Source organism: Quercus robur, chromosome 2 (assembly GCF_932294415.1).
Source record: "Quercus robur chromosome 2, dhQueRobu3.1, whole genome shotgun sequence".
Taxonomy (NCBI): Eukaryota; Viridiplantae; Streptophyta; class Magnoliopsida; order Fagales; family Fagaceae; genus Quercus; species Quercus robur.
The window spans coordinates 74,535,064-74,545,535 of record NC_065535.1 but is presented as its reverse complement, the minus strand read 5'-3'; positions in this window follow the sequence as shown (position 1 = coordinate 74,545,535).

The following is a 10,472-nucleotide window of genomic DNA, read 5'->3' as shown; positions in this document are numbered from 1 at the left end:
AATAGAGTCTACTTTTTCTTCTATTATCCATCGAATAATTTCAAACAACCAGTAAGGTGGAGATTACTCAAACAAATCATAACAAGTTTAGTCAAATTTGTTTTCTAAAAACCTTATATTTCTTTGCTCATCCTAATTTTACATTTTTCCCAATTCTAGGGGGCTATTTGGGAAAAACAGGGTTAGTATTTTTAATAGTTTTCCATCTATACTAGCAATTAAAAAGAATTACAGCCATCATAATTCATAATTTTCAACAATGTTTAGGTAAATCTTTAACATTTGATAGAATATGTTTATGAAACAATAGTTAGTAATGATTTACTTAAGCATATTTCTCACTTAGAAGAACGAAATTATGACAATTACACACTATGATAAAGAGGTGAATTTTACCAATTAAGGAGAGAATTGATCGACAAATCTCACATAAATACTTTGTATCCCAATTGCCATTTTTGAGCATGCTACGCTTTAGGATAGAGTGCAAACGGCTAAGGACATCTTCTCCATATTTCTCACTAATATTTTTAAATAAAATTCTCAATTAGTAAGCACAACAATAAATGTTTTCTACTAAAGAATATTTTATTAATTTCCACTTACTTTTCTTTATGATAAACGTCGATCCCCTAATCCATAAAAAATGCATAAGATCAAGGAGCATGTTTGGGAAAAACGTATTTAGGTCCTCCTCCACCTCCTCAAGGGTTTTCTGTAAAAAAATTCAAATATATATTCAAACTTACATACAAAATCAATAATAGAACATTTTAATTTCAATAAAAGAAATCATAATAGTAAAAAGAGACATGATAAGTTTACAATAAATCTCTCAAAAAATTACAATAAGAAGTTCATATATTCAAGAAAGTCAATTAAATAAGATAAATAAACGCTATGACAAACAAACATCTTTTTTGTACAAAATTCTCATGAATAAGTTAGCTCATAGTAAATTTTGAAATCATTCATTGTCAATAAGATTTTTCCATCAATTTTTCAAATATCACAAGTCAAGATAAAACATCTTTAGAATTTGCAAATAATGCAATAAATCCATATAATCCATTCCTAAGAATTAAATCAAAGACGCCTGTCTTTTTCGTGCTAACAAATGCATTGACAAATATGATGCACTTTCAATTCTTCATGCGTTTTCCATAAATGATAGCTAACAATAATACACATAATACATTTTAGGAAAATCATGAATAATGTTCCGAAATGAGCTTAACCATAAAATAATTGATTGCAATAATGATTCTTTTTCAAAAATCCCATTAAGAAGCCACTTACCTCAAAAGGCCAACCAATTTTACCTCAACCAAGCACCACCAAATCAAGCAACCCAATCACTAGGCCCATAACCAAGAATATCGGAACCTATAAACATTAGGATCAAGCCTATCAATAACAAGGCCTATCACAAAGTTTACCATCACACTTGTCTCCAAGATCGAAAAGGATCCCCTAAAATGGAACCAAGGGTACTAAAACCATCCTACGACAAGTACCCCTTCCCTAACAGGAACCAAACAAGCACACAAGAAATCCATTTGACCAAAATAAAACCTCAAAACAATTTTAATTGCCAGCCGTAAACAATGTAAATTTATAACATAACATAAAACACATCTCTTTAATATAGAGGTAGCAAGGCATGTGTATTTCATTTGATACTAAACAACAAAACCCAAGCGAGACAAAGCAACTATCCAAAATTCCAAAAGATGTGCAAACTAGTTCATAACAAGCTTGTATAACAAAGGTGTCTATACAAAGACAAGACATTCAAAATGGAATTTAAAACCTTAAAACCTTAACATGACTAAGAATGATCTAGATTTTGGAGTAAAGCTTTCCTTATGAAAGGAGACAATTTTAGTGAAGGGTTCATGCCACAATTTTCAAAGAACAACAATATGTTCATTGGCACATTTTATCAAAAACATGGTATGCAAACACAATGCAAGCTCAAGGCACAGTGAGTATTGAATACATCTAATGAGACATTCACATAATCTAAGTTCTTATAAGTTTAAATTTTATTATATGCCACTCAAAGGATTGTCATATAGATAGATTAAGAATTACCAATGTAACTTAGCACAACTAAAAACAAAGGAACTAAATTCCCTCTTACTTAGACTTGTACAATGGTAGACTAAATCTTAGGAGGAGTAATAAGTAGAATTGTGAATAAGTTTCTTACCAAAATCCTTAACCCAAAAGCTTCCACCACAAAATGAAAAATGAAAGCACAATGGAAGTAATGGGCAATAGGTATCTGTGAGTAATGAGAGATGAGAGAGAGGGAGGTAGTTTGGCCAACTAATAGAAAGAGAGAGACAGGGGCTGAGAAAGGGAGGGTGAGATAACGTGTGAAGGAGGTTTTGTTAGGAACAGATTTACAGAATTACCCTCACCTAAAATTCTATTGCCAAAACCCTTTTTTTCCTTTTATTTTTTATTTTTTATTATTTGGGGTGTTACATCAATATTGTAATATTTTGTTTTAAAATAGAGTAGAATTTCTATTTTGTGTATATATATATATATATATATATACAAAACATAAATGCAAAAAGTCATTGAAATAAAAATGAAATATTACAACATTAATTAACATATGATATGGATTCTAATACAAGATATTTCTAAAAGATGTTAAGAGGACTTACACATTGATACTCATCATTTAAATGAGACTAGTTGAATTCCCGCATGTTGTGCAGTACAACTTATTATTAGTTTTTCCAATATTTCAATAATTTTTATAAAGAATATTGTAACTTAACTGGTTGGCACTCAATTTCCAATAGAGACATTTATAATTTAGATCCCTCAACTATTGATGTGTAAAAAAAAATTTCAATAAATTTCCTTGTAAAAATTATAATCTTTAGTTATTTTATAGACAAAATAGAAAGACACTAAGAGTAGTGTAGTGATTTGATCACACTATATATATGTGTTCACTAATTGAAAATTACAAGATATAATGGTTAATATAGATAAGCATGATTCATGCCTAATAAAAAAAAAATGCATATATACTTTTTTTTTTGTAACATTCTTGATTGTGTGTTACTAATTTTCCCCCGTTTTTTTGGGCATTGCATCAATTGTTGCATAATACAGTGTTTCAATTGTTACTCACATAAAGTTTTTTTTTAAAAAAAAAAAAAGAAAAAAAAAAAAGAAGAAGTTTCTCATATGATTCTAAGAAAATATGATACTTCCTCCATCTCAGTTTGTTTGTCCTCTATTCTATTTTAGGATGTCCCAAAATATTGTCCAATTTCTAAAAATAAAAGTCATTAATGTACTAAAGTTCTTATTATACCCCTACTTTATTTTCAATATTATTTGAAAAGAAAACTAACAAATATTTAAAAAATCAATCTAATTGGGGCACCTTTTTACTTGCCTCCTTAAGAATAACTCTTTAAAAAAACTAATAAATTTATTTAAGGATAAACACAAGAGAATAAATAATATTCCCTTAAAAAGTTTGACTTTTCAAATAGGACAAACAAATTGGGAGAGAGGGAGTATTAAGATTTCATTATGCTATAACAAAATAAATATTTATTCTATTACAAACACACTTATACATACATACATACATATATATATATATATATATATATATGAAAGGAGTTAGGAAGTTTCAAGGATTAGCAACTAAACATGAGTAAGAATGTCATATTCTAAATTTATTATTATTATTCCAACTAATAATTATCTATTATATAAAGTTTATAAAAACTAATCATATAAATTCATTTAATATATATAATTAATACACAACTATAGATAATTAATATATGCATTTAGATATTTTATGGAAGATGGTTTTGGATAATGTTGTACATATATTATAAATAATAAAAAAAAGTAAACTAAATTAGAGTAAATAAACATATACATTTTGAGATATTAAAAATTAATTTAGTAGTTTCACTGGATATTTGCAGCTTTCACTGGATACTCTCCAAATAGTTTGTGCATTTTATTCAATGTGAAACGTGCATAAGTTGAGACAGTTGTGTTTACTGTTGACATATTCTTTCAATTCTGTGTCAACCTATCATCTGATAACATAATAAAAGACAATGAGGGGTTGTTTAGATTTGTGGGTTTCCATCACTCATCACCCTATTTCCATTACTCATCACCTAAAATAAGTGGTTCCCATGGAGAAGGTGCTTGTTTGGATGGGTTTGGGGGTTTTGTTTCCATCACTCAATTCTCACCAAATTGGGTAATGAGTTACTGAAAACAAAAACAAGTTTTAGGTGTTTTTGAGTTACAAAAACAAAGTAACGGGTGACAATTTCGTAAATACCCTCACATCATTGGGCCCTACGGTCAAAGCAGAGTCAAATCTGCAGCTCCTTTTCGTACTCCCTACTAATGGCTCTAATGAGCATTTGCTTCCACAACTACAACCCCATCTGCACAACCACATCGCTACACTCCAATCTTTCTTCACTTCCTCAGCACAACTCCATCTTCACATAAATCCCACTTTGTCTGGGTTAATGTTGGGTTTGGTTTCGACACTGGGGACAGAGGAAGGAGGTACAAACATAGGTTGTGGGTTCAATTTCAGGGACAATGAGGGAGGAAGAAAGCCCATCCATCATCAATGGCATCGGTGCAATTGGGTGAGGATTGAGTAGAGGACAGTTTGTGTTGAGGTGCAGAAGGGAAGTGAGAAGGAAGGTTTGGTAAAGTTGGGTTTTGGGGTAAATGGGGTGAGGAGGGGGCGGGTAGGGGTTCTGAGAGCACTGGTAGCCTAGGTTAGAGTGTGGGTCACACATTTTTGAGTTTTTGGATTTGAAAACATAACCGGGTTTGTTTAGGTGATATTTGGGGATGTTTAAGTGATAGGAAATGAGTTATAGGGTGATGAGTGATAATATTTGAGTAATGAGTGATGATATTTTTCCATCCAAACAAGGCCTAAGTTGTCGTCATAAAAGAGAACTCTTTAGTTTTTTAGCGACACTAGTTAGAGAAGCATCATTTTATACAATGGTTCTATAAAATGATGGGGTTAGAGCTTTCACAATGGGAAATGCTATCCTATTCTATTTTATCATCTCAAAAAGCTACTTTATCAATTATACCATACCATTTTACAATACTCCCAACATTCCAACTTTTATTTTACCATACTACACATTAAAATAATATAAATTATACAATAAATAAATCATATAAAATTATCTCCTTTCCTTTATCCCTAATTTCAGTCACTTTTCCTCAATGTCTTTCTCTCTTTCAGCCACACTGCCACCAACAACAGACACCACCACACCAAAACCCATTATTTAACCACCAACAACCCAGCCAAGATTTTTCTCAAAAGAAAAGAAAAAATAAATAAAAAAAGAAAAAAACCCAGCCAAGAACAAAGCAGCAAATCCACCAAATCACCCAAAAATAATCATTGCCACTACCATCAATCCAAACATAAACACTACTTAGTGGGTCCAGCCATGGGTTTGAAGAGAAGAGAGAGCAACACGAGAGAGAAGGAAGAGAAAGGCTTGGTCTGAGATGAGCTATGGAGAGAGAGAGGATGAGAGAAAGGCTTGCATGCGGCGGCGGCCTGTGTTGGTGGTGGCCACTGTTACCCATCATCAGAACCCAACACCACCACCTCAGTTACCTAGCCACAATCTCCACAGTTCCACCACGGCTCTACCACGACTCATAACCTCCATGCCTCCACCACAAAAGCTAATCGAGCCTCCAATGTCGTTGCCTCCATGCCGATCTCAGAGAAAGGAAGACAGAGTTTTCGGGTTTGAAGAAGAGAGAGCAAGAAGAAGATAGAGTAAAAAGAAAGAGAGAAAATTAAGAGAGAGAAAGATAATGAAATAATGAGAGAGGAGAGAGAAGAACCAAACATTAAAAAACAATATTTTGCATTACCATTATGCTACAGTGCCGTCCTACCTTTAGGATGGTACTGTAGCACTATGGCAACAAAATTTGCATTTTTACATGTTTCCATGTCCGGCTGTTGAGCTACTTTGGGCCTCACATGCTAAATTTTCCTTACATTTGCCATATCCTAGGCCCATTGTGAATGCTCTTAGCATTTTCATTTTCTATTTTTCAAGGGTTTCAAATTTTTTTACCAACTTTTTCACATCTTATGCACCTTCATTTGAAAAGGTTTCTATTAGATCCATGAGTTCCAGTTAGCTCAATTGATAAAATTTTTTATAGTTAAATAAGAGATTTAGGGTTCAATTCCCGCCTACACCAAAAACCGATTAGTGTCTTAACTTGATAATAAAAAGAGCTATCATCAGGAACAGATGTCATAGATTAAAACTCTCTAAAAAAAAAAGTTTCTATTAGACCCACTATAGCACAAACACTAGAGAGGATGTGAAAAAACCAATGAATTATTTTTTGATACAACATCAATATCATGTTAATATCATGCACAACGGAATAATAAATAAGATGAGATATGATGATCCAAGAAAACCAATGAAATAAATTGCTTTCATAATAAAAAACCTGGGGGGGAAACCTTCCCAAAAAAGTAATCCACTATAATAAAGAAAAGTTTCAGATTTAATCTCAGTAGATGAACTTACAGTAGAAACCTTCTATCGCTTCAGAACCTCTAAACTCTTCAATATATGAACGCTTCACCCACAATCACAATTGGAAACCTCCAACTAATTTCAAGAACCTCTTGAAGGTTTTCCTCACAGTAGTAAGTTTGTGGTGGTTGCTATGAATTCAGCTTCTTCACCAATGGAATTTCCAAATCTACTTTGAAACTCTTTGGTTTGGTGAAATAGAGAAACTTGGTTACAATGTTTCTCTCTCTAAAAAGCCTCCTAATAGATGGCTTATAATATCCTTTAAATATCATTTCAAATGGATCTCAATTCGAGTTTTAAACGAATAAGTTTTGGACTTTTTCACATTGTTAAATTTTGCTGACCTAGACTTCTATCAAGGAGACAATAAGTTTCAAGCTTCTATTGAGAGGTATTGAGCTTCTATCGAGATGCTACCAAGGTATATGCTGAAAAAATGCTAAAAATGTGTTTTTCTTGACATTTTCTTAAGCAAATTTTGTTTCTTCAACTTGGTCTTCAATTACAACTTTAAGACACATCAAAACTCAATAAAAGACACATAATTTGGCATGGTTTGATAATACCAAAACACATGACCCTAACAATCTCCCCCTTTGTTAGTCAATGACAAAACCTCAAGTACAAGAGTAAGTTCAATCATTAATAAGTCGAATACTATGAATGAACCCATACTCAAATAAACTAGCCTATCTAAAAACAACTAGTCCTGAGAAACCATAGCACAAACTAGGATTGACTGTTTTGGTTGGCTTCATACTTGTCTTTTTTTAAAGCATTTAACAAACATGTTATGCGCACCATGTGGAAAACAATGATAGATAATAAACAAACAAAGTGCATTTTGTCATAGGATATGCCAATTACATAAAAATATGAATCTAACAATATAATTTCAATCAATGGTGTCCATTTTACGACCTACCATAATACAAACACAAGAGCATCGTAAGATGCCCGTTAACACCTAACTTTATGTCATAATTTTTATAAGCCCCTCAGTTTTGGATTTAGATCTTCTAGATTTCCTAGGGTACTCAATCAAATAATTTTTCTTAAATCTTAACTATTATTTAATGATTTAATGGTCTGGATTTTGCCATGTCATCATTCTACTAATAATAACTGTTAGTGGAATGCTGACATGACAAAATCTAGACCTTTAAATCATAAAAGAATGGTTCGGATTTAAAGAAATCTACTATTAGAGTACTATAGAAAATCTAGAGGATCTCAATATCTCAATTTTATGTTAGTATTTTGTCAACTTTATAAGCTTTAGGATCACTGCACTGCACGGTGCAATACATTTTTCCTTTTTTTTTTGACACATGCTATACATTTTTCCTATTTTGTTCTTATCCCACGAGGCAATTATGGTACAAACTTGAAGAAGGTACACGTGAACATGATAAGATAGTCACAGGAGAACTGCTAATTAAAGTGATGACTGATACTATACCAACAAATAAGTGCAAAGGAAACCCATACTCAGTGGCGACGCCACATTAGGCTCAGGGTGTTCCCAGGAACATCCTGGCCTTAAAAAAAAAAAAAAAAATATATATATATATATATAATAATAATAATAATTAAATTTGTTTTATTTGTTTACCCTTAAAAAAAAATTAGGAACACCCTCCAATTAAAAAAAAAAAATATTTGTTCTACTTTCAAGCAAAAAAAAAAAAAAAAAAAAACCCAAAAAAAATTTTGAACTAAAATCTGGAAAAAAAAAAAAAAAAATGTAACAGACCAAGTGGCAAGCCCACAGATTCTAAAAAAAAAAAAACGGACGGCAAGCCCAACATCAAACCCACGGCAAGCCCAATAGATTACAGAGGTAGTAAACCCACAGATTCTCAAAAAAAAAAAAAAAACCCAATATACTGAAATCAGAAACCAACGGATGGCCAAACACTAATAGATGTTGAAGAAAGAAAGAAACCTAACCTAAAGAAAAAAAAACCTAACCCAACGGACGGAGAAGGAGATTGTCGCCACTAAATGGATGACAACAACCAATGGATGGAGAAGGAGATCGACAGATCGGGCCTCAAACTCAACTTGACTCGACGGAGAAGGAGATTGCTAGATTAAGTTACTCGAGCTCCAGAACGGGAACAGCAGATGGCACCGCCCCTCAGCCTCGGCATGCTGCCCTCCCTCAACCTCGAGGTATTTCATTTTCATCTCAGTCTTAGTCTCTCTACTCTTTATCTGAAGAGTGAAGAATGAAAGTGAAATTTTTGCCTTTTGCTGTGATTGTCTATTTTTGCCTTTTGTTTTTGCTTAGCTTTATAAATTTTTATTAATATTTGCCTTGTTTTAGGAGTTATCCGTTGGTGTTGGGGTTGGTGTTGGTGTTAGTGAGATAAATTAATTGTCTTTTAGTGTTGGTGTTGGTGTTTTTTTGGTGAGATACAATTAATTGGCTTTATCTGATTGGCTCTAGTCTTGTGATTGGGAGTCATGGGGCATTGGGGCTTGTCTGTTGAATTGGGAGGTGGATGGAGGCATTGGGCCGGGGTAAATGCACATGAGGATGAGGTGTGTGGCTCAGTGGCTGTGTGCTAGTGCAGTACTGCAACACTAAAAGACAATTATTTAATTAATAAACAATCATTTGTTAAATTATGTTACTATGTTAGGCTAAACAATAATTAATAATTTTAATTGGAGGAAGCAACTAATAAAAAATAAAAAATAATTTAATTAACAAATACATTATAAAAGACAAACAAATTAAATTATGTTAGGCTAAACAACAATTAATAATTTTATAATTAATGAAACAATAATATAACAAATTATAATTTATAAAAGACAAACATATTAATGAAACAACTAAACAATAATAATTAATAATTTTATTAATATTTCAAATGAACTTATAGTTTATTGTTTATTCTTTTGCTAGAATTATAGACAAATATTTGATAAGAAAACCACATAGAAGGCAATTGTAAACTTTATGTATTTACGTGTTTTTTTTAATTGTTGTTGTTGTCAATATACAAAATTTTCTTTTTATTAGATTGTGTATTTTATACTTGTTGAGGAACACCCTAAAAAAATTCCTGGAATCGCCACTGCCCATGCCGGTGAATTGGAGCGAGTGCGAGTTGTGTGACCCTCAAAACAAGGACCAGTGTCCCTTCTCTAGTTGCTTTCCGTTTTACTAACTGCAGTTCAGTGTAGTGGAGACCACCAAGTTCTTTCTAAACCCTAATCCTATAGGGAGAAAATAATGAATCTATTATTTATTTATTTCGATAGGAAAATAATGGGAGAGGGGAAAAAGCCAAAAAGGAGGTGGTCCAATGTATTTTTTAAGTCAAATAACTTAATTAATGAAAGTTTTATTAACTAAATATTTTATCAAGTCTTTAATAATATTGGAGAGGTTTAACTTCAAGTGATCGCTCATAAGGTAATGATATTCTTTATAATTTGAACCACATTTCCCTCCCAACTATCTACCTCTCTAAACAAACTAGACCATATCTATTATCAACAAGAAACAAGATGTCTTAAATTTCAAGAACAACTTTAATATAGAAATTTTAAAATTTCAAACATTTATTATTCAATTATTATTTTAAATTTTTGGAAAATCCTAAAGTTAAAACAACTATACTATAAACTACTTGCAAATTGACGATAAATATAACTTGTACATGTTAATAACAGAATAAATAAATTTTTAAATTTGCGTTTTATATTTAAAAATAGACACATCAGTTTGTAAGAATTATATAATATTTGTCAAAAATTTAATATTTTAAATTTCTTAAAAATACTAAAGTTAATACTAATTTTACTACA